This window comes from Podarcis melisellensis (genome assembly GCF_964234715.1).
Source record: "Podarcis melisellensis genome assembly, chromosome: 5".
Classification (NCBI taxonomy): domain Eukaryota; kingdom Metazoa; phylum Chordata; class Lepidosauria; order Squamata; family Lacertidae; genus Podarcis; species Podarcis melisellensis.
This window is the reverse complement of record NC_138537.1, coordinates 97,569,023-97,586,446: the sequence shown is the minus strand read 5'-3', so window position 1 is coordinate 97,586,446 and position 17,424 is coordinate 97,569,023. Positions and strand designations below refer to the sequence as shown.

The 17,424-nt window shown below is 44.4% G+C and overlaps 1 protein-coding gene across 6 annotated transcripts in view; it reads left to right on the top strand.

The window, feature by feature from the left end:
- Positions 1-875: 875 nt before the first annotated feature.
- SHISAL1 (shisa like 1) overlaps positions 876-17,424 on the top strand; it is an 81,962-nt gene continuing 65,413 nt past the window's right edge. For 2 of the 6 annotated variants that reach the window (XM_081911909.1, XM_081911906.1), the window contains exon 1: positions 3,486-3,654. The gene's annotated coding sequence lies outside the window, so the exon portion shown is untranslated. Of the gene's footprint in view, positions 938-2,381; positions 2,721-3,485; positions 3,655-6,400; positions 6,459-17,424 lie in introns of those variants that run through there. The other 4 variants (XM_081911903.1, XM_081911902.1, XM_081911907.1 and 1 more) reach the window with 4 other exon arrangements.

Sequence of the window (17,424 nt, the reverse complement as noted above, 5' to 3'; positions counted from 1 at the left end):
GCTGCTCCGGGCGCCGAGGGCTCCGATGCCCCGTCGAGAGCGCAGCTCTCCCCAGGCAGCCCTCTTCCTCCGAGGCTAGCGATCGTGGGCATACCTTTCACATCTCGGCGCACTTGGGCGGGTTTACTCGGATGTAAAGTCTGGCTTGAGACCCGAATGGACTCGCTCCGGGGCAAGTGCGCAGAGCGGGGCCGTCTCCTCCGAGGAAGCCGATTGACCTCGATGGGACTCGCTTCCAAGGAAGGATCAGGCTGGAAACAAGTCCGTTATTCCCGTACCGCCAGCAGCGCAAGGGGGGGGGGTCTTCCAAGCGTCACCTGTTCAGGTAATCCAATGCAAACGTTCTCCAAGCGGGCGCCCACGGCGCGATTCTCGTTTTGCGTGGCTTTACGTCCCTTGAGCACGCTCCGGTTCCCGGTGAGTTTGCTCCTTTGGGGAAAAAGGAAGCAACTGAATCCAACTTAACTCCGCGCAAGGAAGGCTTGCCTCTTTCTGGCCTCCGCTTCTGCATCGCTCGCGCGTCTTTTTTTATAAACAACAAGAACCCACCAAGCGCGCGCGCCCCGGGCGCAGGGAGATCCTCGGCGCAGGTCCCGTGCGTTCCTATGCGTGCGCCAATCCTGGCTGGGGAGACGGGCTTCGGGATTCCGAGGGCGGGAAGCGAGCGTCCCAGGCTCCACCCGAGAGGAGCGCGGGATCCCCCTCGAGACCAGGCCGGCTCCGCGCCCCACGTCCAGGATCGGGGAGGTTGCGTGGGCCGCTTAGCGCTTTCGCGGCTTCGCTTCGATGCTGTTGGACGCGAGGGCGAAGTTTCGCTGGCCACTCGGTTTTGCGTGGCGTGGCAGGGGGCACAAGTCGGAGGACTAGCGGGCGAAAAGGGAGGCAGCCTCTTTGGAAACTGGACTGGCCCCTAAGGCAGGGCCTGCCCGCCCATTGGGTAAGGTGGAACAACTGCTTCAGGAGGCAGGATCCTCAGGACCAGAGGATCACCACGTAGATCTTTATTTTATCCTTGTTCCTGGTGTAGATCTTCAGTCATGCCTTCTTCCCTGGCAGGGAGGGTGGTGCCATTTTGGTTTCCACCTCAGGTACCAAAATATCTTGGGACAGCCCTGTCCTTAGTCAGAAATTTTGTTTGGGCAGGCGGTTTGTGGGGCAGGGTACAACAGCCTGAACCCAGACACAAGCAGCAGTCATCCTCCCCCTGTGGCCTCCCGGATGGCTTGCCCCACAACTCCCATCAGCCCCAGCCAGCTGGGGCCACAGGGGGAGGAAAGCTGGGCATTGGGTGTTGAAGTTATTTGAATTGTGCGAAACATCTGTGCATCTTGAATGCGCTTCAAAGTAAAGATTGGAAATAAATGTTCCCAGTGCAACTGAGGGAGGGAGGAGGATTTGGGCATCACGGCTGCAAATGGCAAGGTTTGCCTTCGTGCCTTTGTGCTCATTGGTTCACCTCTTAGCTGGGCAGTTGGAGAACACCCTGCCTGCCTTTCCTTGGAAGTAAAAAGGCTAGGAAGGACCCTGGGAGCTCGGGCACTGTGGCCTTCTGCCAGGGTAATATCAGGTAGATCGGGCTTTGCCAGTCTGGTTCCCGGCAGGTGTTTCGGACCTCACAAATGTGGGAGCTGAGACTGGTAGAAGCTGTAGTCCAAATTATGCCAGGGTTGGTGAAGGCTGGAGGAAATGATGTTTTTACAGTGAGGTGGTGCTGTGATGTTTTGGAAGCCAGATCAACCTCTTCGTTTTCCTGATCACTAGTTGACATCAATATAACTCTCCATTATATATAGGCACTGGCTTCTCTCCGTTTATAAAATAATACACTTCTGAGAGAGATGGCTGGGGTGTTTTGTTTGTTGTTTAATCCCAGTCAAACAATTTCCCCTGGTTTGTTGAGTAGAAAGATCCTGGAACATTTTATTTGAATCATTTCATGTATTTGTTTTCTCTAAGAGAGCACCTCTGGCTTCCGGGGGGAGTGGTGGTGGAGAGGTGGAAGAGAAACAGTATATAAGAGATGGGAAAAGGAGCTCAAAAAGTAGACAAGATGGGAGAGATCCAGATTCAGCATTCTGGCATCATAAATCCCTTAAATATTCCCTTCCATGGCTAATAGGGTTTTTTGTGGGGACAACTTGGATGGGGGGACGACTTGGATCAGGGCAGTGTTGTATAGGGGAGGGTGTACCCCTTTCCTATGCACTGCAGCTCTGACACAAATGGTCCTGACCTCACAGGACTCCCCCCAGCCAAGGAAAAGGATTATTCTAAGGTGCCACATCACATCTAATTGGATTCACAGCTGTATGGGGAGGTGAGTCATATATGAGAACTGGAAGATGGGTAACCTTCACTCTCAGTGGAGAAGGTTAGGCTGAAATATCATGGCTACCCAGACTGCCTTCCAAAATATGATGATCATGAAGTAAGCCACATTGAACATAGTGAGACTTGAGTCAGATTAAACCTGCCTAGGATTGTACTTCTGTTCATGCTTCCGACTCAGCGGGTTTTTGAAGATTCCAAGTCCAGGATTCTCTCTACCTGATGGTTGCCATGCTGTGGTCTTCTAGCCAGCTTTCTTAACTGGGATATTGCTACCAGATACCAGTCTCTCTCTCCCTCCTGGAGGACTCTGTGGAATATACCTCACTTAACCTTGCAGACTGCAGTGCATTCAAAACTGAGACAGCAAATTTGCTGGCTCATTGTTGGATGTAAAATTTCTTGGTGGCTTCACCTGACGGCCAGTTTCAATAAGACTTGGATTTGAAAATGCTTTGATTTCAGTGTTTATGGAACCAGATCTGTCTTTGTTGTCGCCTCTGATTAGATTTGGTGGAGGTTTTTGTTTGTGAGTTGTGAGGGCTACACTATTTGATTAGAGTAGGGATACGGAGAGGTCAACCCTTGTTTCCATGCCTTGACCGCAATCTACCTTCAAGCTGCTGTTAACTCTGCTGCATAAAGCAGCGTGTTTTCTACTGTGAGGCTAATAGTAACTTCAGTGGGATGATTGAAAAGCATGGCAGAAGAATTGAACATCTGATAAAAGAGAGTTTTCCTCCACCTGTTTCTTCCTCCAGGGCATTACTTCCAGATCTGCCTATTGAGCATTTATTCTGATGTGTTTGCAGCAAGGTTATACGGTGTTGTATCAAACAATTGCTATACCACACTTTCCAGAGAATTTCCCTTTGCTTTCCTTACTGCAAAAAATTCCTGTCCCTTTTTAGAAGTAGGTTTGTTGTGCAAGAGTGAACAAATCTACTTTAATTACACAACCTCAATACGATTGCATCCCACTTGCAAACTGGCAGCAATCTGGAAGTGGCCTAAGTTTAAAACAGGGAAGAAAATGTCAAGGAGAACAGAGTATGTATTTCGCCACATTTCGCCTGTTTTGGTCCTAAAACAGATTTTGGCAGCATTGCCACAATCAGAAATAGACAAGGAGTGTCTCTTTTCTCTTCTTCTGTTAGAAAGAACCACTGACTAGAAAACAAGGCGCTAGAGAAGATTTGTTCTGTATTTCTGGACATCGGTTTTTCAGCAGTCCTAGGAAACTTCTGGTGTCAGCTTACCTGCCTCATTCTTGGGTGTGGGGAGAGCATGCAGCTGAAGAAACTAAAAAAGAGGGAAGTGAGCCAGGTATGTCGCTGTATTATTATTATTATTATTATTATTATTATTCTAGGGGAAAGGTTAGCATGCTTGTTTGCAATGTTTAAAACATTTTTTTGACTGCTCCTTGTACATTTATGTTATGAGTCAATGTTTGCCGTTTTTAATCACTGGTTTCTTGGAGAGCTCATTAGTGGAAACTTGTTTCCATGACAATGTGACCCCTAAGATTGTTCTGGTTATCATTCTGGCTAGGCTCAGTATTCATAGTTGCACAGAAGAATGGGGGACCATTATTATCCTGCTTAAAAGCAAATGTCCCTTCCTGTCCCTCTGATACACCTCCTGTGTATCTTTTTTCCTTCCATCTGTGTAGAGGGAAGAAAGGTGAGGGTGAGCTTGCCAGCACTGTGCATACATTTCAATCTGTGTGGGTGAAATGAAGATGTGTTTGGCTGTTTAGTGATCTTGCACAAAGTTGAGAAGAGAGATTAAAAAACTTCTTGTCTGTTTGCCATTTGCTCTGGTGTGCACCTTGGAGTAGGGATGGTGAAAGTGAAGGGGTGGACTAGGACACCTATGAATTTGCACCTGAATCTACCTGGAGGGCACTGTGGGGCACTATTTGGGCTAGGCAGGGTGGGGAAGGGTCTTCTCCAGCACTAGCAGAAAGGAGAGGGGGACATCAGATAATTGGGCAAAACATCACTTGTAGATGGTGGCAATGCAGGTTAAATGAATTGGGCGTGGGGAGACCTGAATGCTATTAAAGCACTTAAATGGACACCTTTGATTTTTGCCCGACTTTGCAGTGTGTATCTGAAGAAGTGTGCATGCACGCGAAAGCTCATACCAATAACAAACTTAGTTGGTCTCTAAGGTGCTACTGGAAGGAATTTTTTTATTTTGCAGTTGAATGACAGAGTGAATTTGTGAGTTGAGCAACAGAGTGGATGTGTGCAACCAAGGAAAAGAACGCATTTGCTTGTATCTCTCAATTCCTGGTGGGAATTCAGACAAGCATCTTCTCTCAGTGTCCATTCTGACATGGAAGGCCTAGTTAGAATAGGCTCTAGATTCTCAGCAGAAAAACTTACTTATTTGTTTTGTTTCTATTTCCCTTTCCTCCAAAGCAGCCCAAGTGGCACTCATGGTTTCTCTCCCACCCTGCTTCCCCATTTCACCCTCGCACCAAGACTGTGCGGTAAGTTAGGCTGAGAAAAGGTGACTGACCCAAGATTACCCATTGAACTTTGTGGCTGAGTGGGTCCCATGGTCTTCCAGGTCCTAGTCTGACATGGTTACCACTACACCACACTGGTTTAAGAATAGCCTTGCTGGATCAGCCAAGATTAATCTTTCCAGCAGAGGTCAGCCACCTGCCTCTGGAAGACCACCAGCAGCTCATGAAGAGGGATGGCCATTGCCTGCAGTTGGCTTTTAGGCTTAAAATGAAATGGGGTTCTGTTTAGTTATCATGACTGGCAGCTTATCTTCAGTGATCCTTCGGTGTTCTGTATAACACCTAGGGTATCACTGACAGCTAAATGTATAATGAGGTAGAAATTAGGGTTGCCTTTTCCTTTCCTGGTGTTGCTGCTGTGGCTTTATCATAGAAGCTTGATGCACATGCATTCTGTGGGTGTAAGTTTCCTCTACAAATCTCTCTGCCAGGAAAAGCTTTACACATTTGATTTTGATATCATGCTGATGTTAAACACAGAGGAGGAGGAGGAGAAAAATGTAGTAACCCAATGTACTTAAGTGTAAAAACCATTTATGCCCAGTCCAGTTCTACAAGAGGGTGGGACTAAGTCTGCTCCATCCCATTTCCATGTGGATCCAGTGTTTACATGGAGGCAGCTGTGTTTTTGCGGTACGGTTTCCTCTGACAGTTGCAGAACATTGCCAAGTCCCATTGCTTCTGGGGTGAGTTGCTCCTCTGCTCTGTCCAAAACACATGGCTTCAAGAAACCACCTGGGTAGCTAGAAGACTTCCCTGGAGATTTTGAAAAGGAAATTTAGAAACAAAAAGTGCAGCCCTGAGACTCCATCATAAAGAAATCCACTTGACTGTGGATTTAGAACTCCTATCCGATCCTGGTCATGATCTGCCCAGATAGGATCAGTTGGCTCTACATTAAAGTTTGTGGTATTCCTTCCTCATCCCTATTAATAAATGAGACCAGTATGCCTTGGGTTTGAAAATTACTCTTCCAGTAAACTCAAGTTCATGCAAACATGCAGTGAAGGCAATATGTCAGTTCCTGGGGTGAACTGTGAGGCTTGAATTCTGCAACATGGCTTACCAAACCACAGTGGAGACTTCAGAATGGGACTGAGTGGATGCATAGTGAACTGAGATTGGTGTACTTGACAACTCATTTCTAGCACTTTCACGTGCAAATCTCTTTTGGACCCCTTGAGTCTGTGAATATAGTTGCAATAATCGGAGGACTGATGCAAGTTAAACTAAACATCCATCTAAGTTAAAAAAAGTTCCTTGCTGCTGAACAGATTTCATAGCTTACCTGCCCACACACCTTTGTTGTTGATGGTGTATTGTGGCTCTGAAGACCCCCCCCAACCCACCCATTTCTCTTCTGGTAAATGGCCTGATTCAGATATACCATGGTTTTCTTTCGTTTATTTAAAAAATCTTCATTCATAAATGATTTAGCAGTATATGCAGACCTTGCCCAGCATCTTTCTTGGAAAATTAGCCATGGTTTGTTGTGGTCTTTCTGATCTTAGCCATGCTGTAGTTTCATGTGTGAACCTGGACTATGTTTCATTGCCTTATTGCAGGAAGGGATTATGGCATGACATAGGTGAGTCTCATGCAAACTCTACCTTGGCTTGTATTTAAAATAATTTTCAAAAAGTACTCCCTTCTGCTTTTGGTCATGCATGTTCATAGACTATTCATACATTTGCAAGTGATCTGTGAAAATGCTCTTAGACAACCACTTTGCATGGATATACTGTAAAATGTTTGTGGTTTGTCCAGCAGTCAACCTCTTTCCACCCCAAAACAGTTTTAAGTTTATTGTCCTTGAGCGGCTTGAGAGTTGCAGGCTTTAGTGAAGCTTAAAGTAATGGCACTGAAGAAAATATACCTTTTGGATTTCTAAATGGAACAAATTTGCTAATGAAATCATTAGACAAGTGAGCATAAAGGCTTGTTGTTGTTGCACAGAATTACTTTTCAGAACATAATTGCATTCCGATATAAAAGCAATTAAAATGTTAATTTACATTACAAAAGATATTTGGCTTTCAGGTAGGAGCAAAAGAAAAATCTTCCTTCTTGCAAAGCCTGGAAGAAAAATGCTTTAAATCCTGCTAGTGTGGTGTGTCTGTGTGTGTGTGTAGCGGGGGAGGGGGTTGTTGGTTGGCCATGCCACCTCATTCATTTGTACACCTTTCTGTTATGTGATGTCCCCACCTTAAGCCCCAGATGTGCTTTGGTCAGCTGGCAGGAAAGTTTCATTAGCTAATTAAGTAGTGAGTGAAGCCCTGATCATGGCCAGGGGCCAGAGGGATGGGTAATAAATTAACACCTGGAGCCTGTGAACATCTCAGCTGGCTTTTCCTGGGGAAATGTATGCTAATTGAGGAAAGATTTGATGTGGAATTTAGGCATAGCTTCTCTTTTTCTAGCTCTTTCTGTGTTTTCACAGCAGTCTGCAAGAGAGAAGGCAAAATGTGCACAACTGACAAAAAGTCTTGTCCTCCAAAGTACTCTAGGAATCTGAAGTTCATTAGGACCCAAAGACTCTTCTCCATCAGGAGCACTACTCTTTTACAAATGTCCACTTGAATAATTTTAGGGATGAAAGAAACCCATATTATGTAACAAATGTAATCTAAAAATGGTTTACAAATGACTTAAACACAGAGCAAAGGCTGCAATCCTAACCCCACTTACGCAAGAGTAAGCGCCATTGAATTCTGCCTTCTGAGTAGACATGTTTAGGATTGCCCTGTACATTCTAGTTTAGGCTGCAATCGTATGCACATTTACCTGGGCGTAAACACTACTGCAAATAGAAGGACCAACTTCTGGATGTAAATGCTTTGAATGTTCTTGTTAATACTATTTTTTTTCTTCGAAGTTTGTTCCATTCTATAGGTTTCTTGCTGTTTAGAATCACAGTGATTTGAGGTGTGTAGGTTGTTGTTTTTTAAAGTTCCTTCACTGAAATTATTCAGATGCATATATAGAATTTCATTTTTCATAGTGCTCCATTATTCCCTAAAAAGGGGCTGGGCCAAATAAAACACACTTTTCATGTGCACCTGGCTTAGAAGCTGCTTCTTTCATTATTTCCTTAATAGCACCCTTGGCATATAGACATTTTTAGGTGAATATTTTCCCATTATTAGGGACCTGGGTGGTGCTGTGGTCTAAATCACTGAGCCTTGGGCTTACCGATCAAAAGGTCGGCAGTTCGAATCCCCATGATGGGGTGAGCTCCTGTGGTTCAGTCCCAGCTCCTGCCAACCTAGCAGTTCGAAAGCAAGCAGTGCAAGTAGATAAATAGGTACCACTCCGGCAGGAAGGTAAACGGCATTTCCGTGCACTGCTCTGGTTTCACCAGAAGCGGCTTAGAAAAACTATCTGTGGAGCAGACAAACGCCATCTCCCTTGGCCAGTAAAGCAAGATGAGCACCGCAACCCCAGAGTCGTTTGCGACGGGACTTAACTGTCAGGGGTTCCTTTACCTTTCCCATTATGTGTCACATCAGGAGCTTTTGCTGGTTTTGTATAAGTCTTCTGCAAAGGAGTAGGAAGGGGCCAGTAAAACAGGTGCCACAATGCAAACACAGTCTCTAAGGCAGACTTTCCAAACTGTGTTCCATTCAGATTTTCTGCAGTGAGCCTCTCATTTATGTCAGGAGATGGCATATCTAAATATTTCTGTTTCCAGTGTGGTGTATTTTTTTAAAAAAAAAACAACAACCTTGCGTTATAAACTAGCTGTGGGAAATGACCATACTCTGTGCAGCAAGTATTCGGCACTGGCACCTGCAACACTCTTGAGAAGCAGAGTAGTTCCCGCCCCTCCCCCATCTCTCCCCACTAAACCTTTTTCATTTCATTTGTTTTTTTGCTGCTGTTGCAAGAGGAAAGACCCATTTGTCCAACTGAACTAGAACTGTCAATACCGCAAACATAATGTATTACTTCAAAAATGCCTTGGGGGCATTCTGTAATCTTCCCTCAAAGCTCATTCATCCTCTCAAATGAGATCCAAAATGCAATGAATCCGTACAGGATTATGCAAGTTTCTAATAAAGTGCTGATCTTTGCTAGCATCTCGCATTGGCCCATTTCAAACTAACAGGAAACTATGGCTTACCTCCGTATATATGAACCTCAGGCTCAAACACTCTGACTCTCCCCACATCACTTTTAAAAACTCACCATGGTTCACCATGACATCTGAGCTCTGAGCCCTATCGTCTGTTTCAACTAAAGTTAGTGAGAACAAGCCAGCATCAAACCATGGCTTCAGATCCTGGCTTGTTCTCAAACCATAGTTTAAACATGCCAGAAGTCAACAGGATCAGAATTTGGTTTGAAATCTAAAACAATTACCTCCAGCCTTCTCTGGCCCAGGAAAGAGGAGGAACATTCAAGTGGTACAACATCTGCTTCTTAAGCAGAAGGCCCCAAGTTCAGTCCTGGCATCACCAGATAGGGCTGGTAGGACCCTTGCCAGAAATACTAGAGATCTGCTGCCAGTTTATGTAGTCAGTGCTGGGCTAGATGGACTAATGGCTTGGTGCGGTATAGAGGAGCTATCTAGGATCCCTGACCTTTAGCATGAAGGTTGGGTCTGTTGAGAGGGAGAGCCCAACAATCTCTGGAGGGTATCCAATTGGGTATCCCTGCCTTACTGCATTTGCTTTCCTTCCACCCCCTTTTGGAGGAAGAATAAATGCCCCCCCAAAAAAATTTGCAATAGGGGAGGGGAAATCAAATGTTCAAGTGATGATTGGTGAGCTTTTTCTGCTCACAGAGATCATCCTTGGACACCCTCCTCGAGGTCTCTTCAGAAGGCACTCCAGGAAGGCTCACCACGTGAAGACCTATTCTCAGGCCTTCTAGTTCTTAATTTTATCTCTGCTATGTTACATTGCTTTTAGCTGTTAGGTGTCTTTATGTTAAAAAATAGTTATGCTTGTTGTGCATTTTATTCTATAATTTATTGATTTATTTGTAAAGCACTCAGAAATATTTTATTATTGAAGGGTGGCATATAAATAAACAATGCTTTGCAAACATACATATATATATATATATATATATATATAAATTTAAAACAGGTTCAATACATTTCAATCAAGGTGGTAGGTGCATGAAATAAACCATAATTTAAAAGTGAGGGGGGAAATCCCGGTTATTCATCAAATCCCCTGCCTTATCGCAAGCAAAGCCCACTCGAACAATTCTTTTTCATCAGCATTCTCCAATTTAATGGTTGATAAAAGAACTTTGCAAAGAGTAAACAAAATATGTTTATTTATAAGAGCGCACACTCATAATTGTCCTAATGAATTCACTGGAAAGGGCTCTCAAGTTGGCCTGCAAAGATGGCCAATGCTGCTGGAAGTTCTGGTTCTGCCACTTCCTGGGTGTCATAGCTAAAGCTTCAGGTTAAGAACAGTTTCAGGTTAAGAACGGACCTCTGGAACTAATTAAGTTCTTAACCCGAGGTACCACTGTAAAGCACAAAGACACACACACACCGTTTAAATGGCCATAGATTGTTTAATTAGCCAAGGCCAGGAAGAAAAGGTGCCAGGTGAGCCTCCCTGGGGGGAGCCTTCCACAAGTGGGGAGCCAGCACAGAAAAGGCCCGTTCTCATTGTTGTGACGTGGGGTTTGTGATTTCAGCTCTCTTGACATAATATGCTGGAGACAGTTCTCTAGCAACACTTCTTTATTAAAGCAAACAAGACTGAAACCTGAGGAGGGGAGAGCTACATTTATAGGGACAGGGAACTAGCTAGAAAGGATACATTTTGGAGGGAACAATATCAGGCAATCACAGTCCTGCCTTTCGGAGGAAACCAATAAGACAGAGGATCCAAATACAGCAGCTTAAATGAACCAATAGTAGCTGTACCCTCTGGAACCAAAAGGCAGTTACTTTACCCTAATGCAAATACAGACAATAATAATACAGATATAAAATCCTTTGACTCAATACACAACACTCATGCTGCCACACTCCAGACCTCTCATGGAGGGGGGACACATGAAGATCAGATGATGATCGCAGGGGCTGGTTAGGTTGATATGGCGTGAGAGCTATGAAAGTCCTTGAGTGACCTTGGGCCTGTCCGTCTCGCAGCCTAGCCTACCTCACAGGGTTGCTGTGAGGATGAAATGGGGAGGAAGAGAGCCACGTTCCCCACCTTGAGCTCTTTGGAGAAAAGGTGGGATAGCAGTGCAAGAAATTAAGTAAATCATCAGACCCTGGAGGAGTTGGGTTTCCTGGTATAGCTGAGGTTCTCCCAGGGCTCTTTCAGATGGCCTTGCTCTTATCAACACAGCAAGAGTGTAGGTCATGCCCCAAACTATTATATATCATTAAAACAGAGGTATAGGAGTCTGCTGAATTGCCATCTGCAGACTTTTCATAAAAAAAAATAAAAACTCCAAATCTCTTTCTCTCTTGCGCACACCTCCATCGTTGTACAAACCTGTTACGAGATGGAGCAGTTGCTATTATTTAGTCTTTCTGCTTTTCTGATGAGTGATAAATAGGGTCGTCTTGACTGAACGTATCAGAGCCTGGCTCCACATTACTCTCATCTCATCCAAAATAGCCGTGTGCAAGCCAGACTCCACTGAGAATTCTGAAAGCTTTTCCAGAGGCAGTCAGAGTTGTTTATTCCCACTTATCTTCCCTCTCCTTTAACACCTAATTTTCCCTACTCCTCCCCCTACCAGCCCCTAGAGAAAATTAGCTGCTAAAGGGGATGGAAGATGAGCAGAAATAAACAGCTCCCCTTGTTCTAGGGGAACAGAATTCTTTATTAGTCCAAACCTTGCTTGCCTGTGAGGCAAGGTTCTTAAATCACTTGCTTATTCGCTTTGGGCTGCTTCATAAGTTAGCTCCTTAAAATGTCGTTGTATGCCTAAAATGTGCAAACACCTGTTTGGAAATGTGTATGATGTACGTGACATTATTGAGACTGCAGCCTTTCTCAATCTTGGGTCTCCAGATGTTGGACTACAACTCTCATCATCCCTGACCACTGGTCCTGCTAGTTAGGGATGACTGGAGTTTATGACATTGAATTTTTAGTAATGGCTCATCTAATATTGCCAGCTGCTTTGTCGTCGTCGTCCCCGCAATAATATCAGGGGACCCAAGGTTGAGAAAGGACAGTTTAGAGGTTAGATTGGCAACTGCCCCCTGGCTGCACTCCAGTGTAACATGTGAGATGGCTCTTTAAGGCAAATGTCACATCATTACTGCAATGTAGAAATGTTTTTCTAGTCATTTTTCAGCAATTAGTCTCTTCATTTCCAATGCTTTCCAAAATATTCAGGAAAGGTATTAAATCTGAATTTCCTAATGCCTCTCATCTTTCCCTGCTAACTTCCACTTCTAAAAAAACAAAAACAAAAAATGCCCACCCTTTTGTCTTTCAAATTCCTCTGGCAATTTGCTGAAGCCTTAGGCAAAATCAAGAACAAATTCTAGTGCTGAATTGCAAATTGCATGCAATTGCATGTAATTTCCCACAAACTTTTATTAAAATAAAGAACCGCTATGGGAGGCTACCACTTCACTCTGTAATGTTGTGTAGCAAATTTTCTGTGATCTTTACGTAGAAGAATACACACTTCTGATTAAATTTTAAAGATGAAAGTATTTCCAAATTGGCTTGCTGTGACTCTGTCCAACAAGTTCTATCTTGTGTTGGAAACACTGAGTCAGTGTTGGTTTTTAAATCTGTATGAAAGCCAGAGACAGGTTAGATGCTGCCTAAATTAAATTGCCTGGTTATTAGAAACAAAGCAAATGCAATCAAGAAAGCCATCTGTTGTATCTGATTTGCTATAATCCCTTTTTACAGTGTAAATGTTATTGATGTTTTTAATCTAAATGTGATATCGCTATTGGCAACAACAACAGGGACACCATACAGCCACAGAATTATGTGGCCCCTTGCTCCCTTCCGCACAGTGTGTTCAGCAGTTGTGTTGGAAATACAAGGAACTACAGATGCTCACCTCCCCCCAAAAAAACCCTGTATTAGGATATCCAGTCCGATCCAGCTAAGGCCATACCTGTGTAAAAGCAGAATTCCGCATCCCTGTCCATACCTCAATCAGGCATTGGGTGTGCAGACAGGTGCTCTGTATGGTTGTTATCCGAGCTGGATCATCACCCTCAGTGCTTTTCGGCTCATTTTGCTGCCAGTCATATGAATGCATGTCTAGTTCAACAAAGGTGCCACTGGATAGGTGGTTTTTGTACTGAACAAAAACCTACTGAACCTTTCCTATGAAGCCAGCAGTGAATCCTTTTTGTAGGGGTGGGGGCTTCTGCTCAAACCCCAAACAACTCTACTGCATTCAAGAATCTGGAGTAAGGTGTCACCAAATACACTGATGACACTCAACTCTATTTTTTGCTATCATCTAAGCCAGATGAGACTCCACTGATGCTGAAATCCGTGTCTAGACTCAACAATGGACTGCCTAAGAGCTTATTAACTGAAGCTGAATACTTGGAGGTGGAAGTAGTCGGTTTCTGGGTCTATGAAATTGAAGTTCCTCCTACTTTGTTCTCCCAAAAGAGCAACTATACATTTTCAGGGTACTCCTATCATAACACAGTTTCCAACTTTCCATTAATGTGGGAAAAGACCATGGAGAGGATAACTTTGGTCAGAAAGCAGATTTGTCTGTGATGTCCCTGCCTTCTTTGGAGTTCCAGCAATAGATGCCTGTGCTTCTCCAGCCTGGAGAGTTCACATTGGCTTTCTCAGACGCCCTCTCAGAATTCACAGCTGAACGCTAGTCTCTCCCACATGGCCAAAGTCAGCTGCACCTAAAACAGGCTGGGTCTCTTTCAGGGTAAAGGTTCCACTTGTTAGGGATGGGGCTAGTGGCTCAGAGGAATCGCACCTGGAGGTCTACATGCGGCTCAGTGCTTGTGGGTAATATTCTTCTGTCTTCTCTGACTGGCAGGTCACTTGGAGCTATCCAGGGCACGGTTTTGCCCACCTTTGCTTGTCTGGGTCTTTTGACCTTTGCTTTGCTTGGTTGACCTCAGTAGGATCTGATCTTGGCTTTGTCTGACCATACTCATTGGAGTCCAGCCTTGGCTTGTTTGACCCTACTCTGCTGAAACCTGATCTCTGCTTGATTGATTTTGCTACAAGATACTGAAGCAGGATTAGTGGTTTGTGACCCTTTGTCTTTCTGGATTCTGTGGTTGGCACGTGTTGCCATTTTGGTTAGAACCCAGCCCTTGCATTCTGCCTAGGACAGAACAATTCCTTGATCCAGCAATGTCATTTGAGACCCAAATAGTCTCAGTGGCCTGGAGTGCCCTTAGCCAGGTGTGCTGTTCCTACATTGATGCATGCTCTGGTTAACCTCTCTCAGTTGGATTACTGTAATGTGTTTTTTGTGGGGTTGCTCCAGTGGTTGGAAAGTTCAGCTGCTATAATTTTGATGGGTATAGATAGACTTGATATTATACCTCTTCTGAAAGATCTGTTTGGTCTGCCTGTTTGATTCTGAGCACAGCCTTAGGTGCTGGTGCTTGACAATTAAAGCTCTAGATGGCTTGGGCACCAAATACCCGAGGGCAGTGTGTCTTCTCATACCAGCCTGTCTTGTGTCTTAAGAGCTTCTGCAGAAGCCCTGCTCCAAGCACCCTCTTAACAGCAGGCCTTTTCTGTGTTGCTGCCCTGACCTTTTGAAACTCGCTCCTCCATGGAGAAACGTCTGGAATTCACCAAGGCATTTTGGATTTTAGCTGCTTTTTGAAACTTTGTCCTGCCGCATCAGACCAAAGACTCAGGTAGTCCAGTATCCTGCTTTCACAGTGCTCAGCCGGATGCCTACCTGAGTATAGCAGCACTCTTACACTTCTAATTCCCAGCAAATGGTATTCTAAGGCAAACTGCCTCTCACTCTGCAGGTGGAACATAGTCCTTGTGGCTAGCAGCCATTTACAGCATTATTATTATTATTATTATTATTATTATTCATATCATCACCATCATTATTAGCCAACATGAATGTGCCTAAACCTCTTCTAAAGCCATCCAAATTGGTGCCCCTCAGTGCTTCCTGTAAGAGTAAATTTCATAGTTTAACATCTTGTCTTATCCCATGACTACTAAGTTTAATATTTTTTAAAATACAGAATTATTTTATCAAAAGTTTTTTGGAAGTTCCTGTTGTCTGTCTTATATGCTTGTTGACATTCTCAAAGAACTCTAAAAGCTTTGTGAGAAGCCATGCCTATTCTGTCCCCCCCCCCCCTGCAGTTTGGGGCTTTTTATTTGTATCTTGTGTGTTTGTTGGTTGGTTTTAAGTTCAATTTATATGTTAAGCGGATTAGTTTGTTTTGTACACCACCCTGAAATCTTTTGATGAACACCTGGAATGCCTTTGGTGCAAGAGATCTTTTTTTAAAAAAATGTTTCTCCTCATTTCCACAAGGGTAGTGGATGTATAAGGATGGATTACCTCTGCAGGTTGATTGATCTACATGCTGGGCCTTAGAGGATTGTTTTTGGGGGGGAGTTTCGGGAGGGGGAATAAAAGTAGCAGTTTCTGAGGCAGTTTTTAGATAGGGATTAGGATAGGGTTTAGTTTGGGAGACAGGGCTTGATTTGAGATGAGCGATAGGGATTAGGATAGGGTTTGTCTGAGGGAGAATTGGTTCTGATTTGAGTTGAACATCTGCTCTGAGGAGACTATAGAAAGAGGAAAGAGCCTTGCAGCTTAGAGTGGAAGACCAGGCTGAGTGTCTAGGGAAAGTGGACAGACCAGAGTTACCTGGAGGGCTGAGTCTGAGCCAGGAGAGGGAGAACCTGTGGGAAGACAGACTCCCTGGGTCTGTTATACTAATTCAGTTTTACAGTGGTACCTCGGGTTACATACGCTTCAGGTTACATATGCTTCAGGTTACAGACTCCGCTAACCCAGAAATAGTGCTTCAGGTTAAGAACTTTGCTTCAGGATGAGAACAGAAATCGTGCTCCGGCGGCACAGCAGCAATGGGAGGCCCCATTAGCTAAAGTGGTGCTTCAGGTTAAGAACAGTTTCAGGTTAAGTACAGACCTCCGGAACGAATTAAGTACTTAACCTGAGGTACCACTGTACCTCAGGAGTGGGGTTGTTAAGAGAGTGGATAACTGATGGAAAGTGCCCCTCGCTCATGAACCAAAGTATTACGCTGCGAAGGAAGCTGTGCTGTGTCCAAAGTATTTAACTGTCACACCTGACACAACTAAGTAAAGGAATGAGAGTGAAGTAACAGAAACCAAGTTAAGCATTTTACCACCTATTCTAGAAACCTGGACATCTACCTGAAGCATCCTGGCTGATTTTTTAGCAAGTGAAGTTTAAGAAAAGCTTTGACATCTTTAAATTTAGTTTAAGTAATAAGTTAACTTCTACTGAAAGAACGCATCTCCTGACCCAACTTTGTTTCACCAACCTCTTTTTTGTAAATAAAAGTTTTCTTGTTTGCTCAAATCCTGCCTGACACCCCCATATTGAAGTTTCCCTCACACAAGACCCCCGCAAGATAGCTTGGGGTAAATTGTAGAAATTCATTTTATTGGCGTACCATGCAGTGGGTCTGCTATATTCAATTGGGGGCTGAGTCTCTACAGAAGACAATTTGGGTGTAGACACAGAAGCTCCTAGAGTACCTTTTGCGGCTGAGTGAGAATTCCTTCTCGGTATGTTAGGCTTGGCTGGTAAGGCAGGTCTGGGAAGGAGGGCCAGAGGGCAAGTGGAGGAAGCCCTATAATGAATTTGACCAAACATGACGCAGAGTGTGATTGAAGGCCTATGTCAGTGATGGCAGAGATTATTTCTCGGCATCACCATCGTAGCCATGCAGGCTTTTCCTTCAGCAGAGCTCTCTGAGTGGTGAAATAACTGCTTTAGCCTTATCCTCATAGTTTTGGGTTTTTGACTCCCCTGCCCCCAAATTGGAAAAATACTGTGGCCATTTTAGGAAGTGCTTTGTAGGTAAAATTCCTTACAACCGTACTGATTTGGGGTGCTAATTAGGATACCAAATCCTCAGTGGTCCAGACCCTCTTAATCTTGCTACATCTGATGAACTTCAGCTATTGACACTAGACGAGGCAGACAAATGTGCTTGGGATTGTTCATCCTCAATCTGCCCAATCGTTATTTATCATGACTGATGAAGGTTTGCCCGGGGAGTTTATTGAGTGGACTACTGCTAGTTATCTGTGAATTTGAGAAGGAGGGAGGGAGAGGAATACCAAGACTATATATAAAAGGATGCAACATAGAGGAGGGAGAAAGGTTGTTTTCTGCTGCTCCAGAGAAGCGGACACGGAGCAATGGATCCAAACTACAAGAAAGAAGATTCCACCTAAGCATTAGGAAGAACTTCCTGACAGTAAGAGCTGTTTGACAGTGGAATTTGCTGCCAAGGAGTGTGGTGGAGTCTCCTTCTTTGGAGGTCTTTAAGCAGAGGCTTGACAACCATATGTCAGGAGTGCTCTGATGGTGTTTCCTGCTTGGCAGGGGGTTGG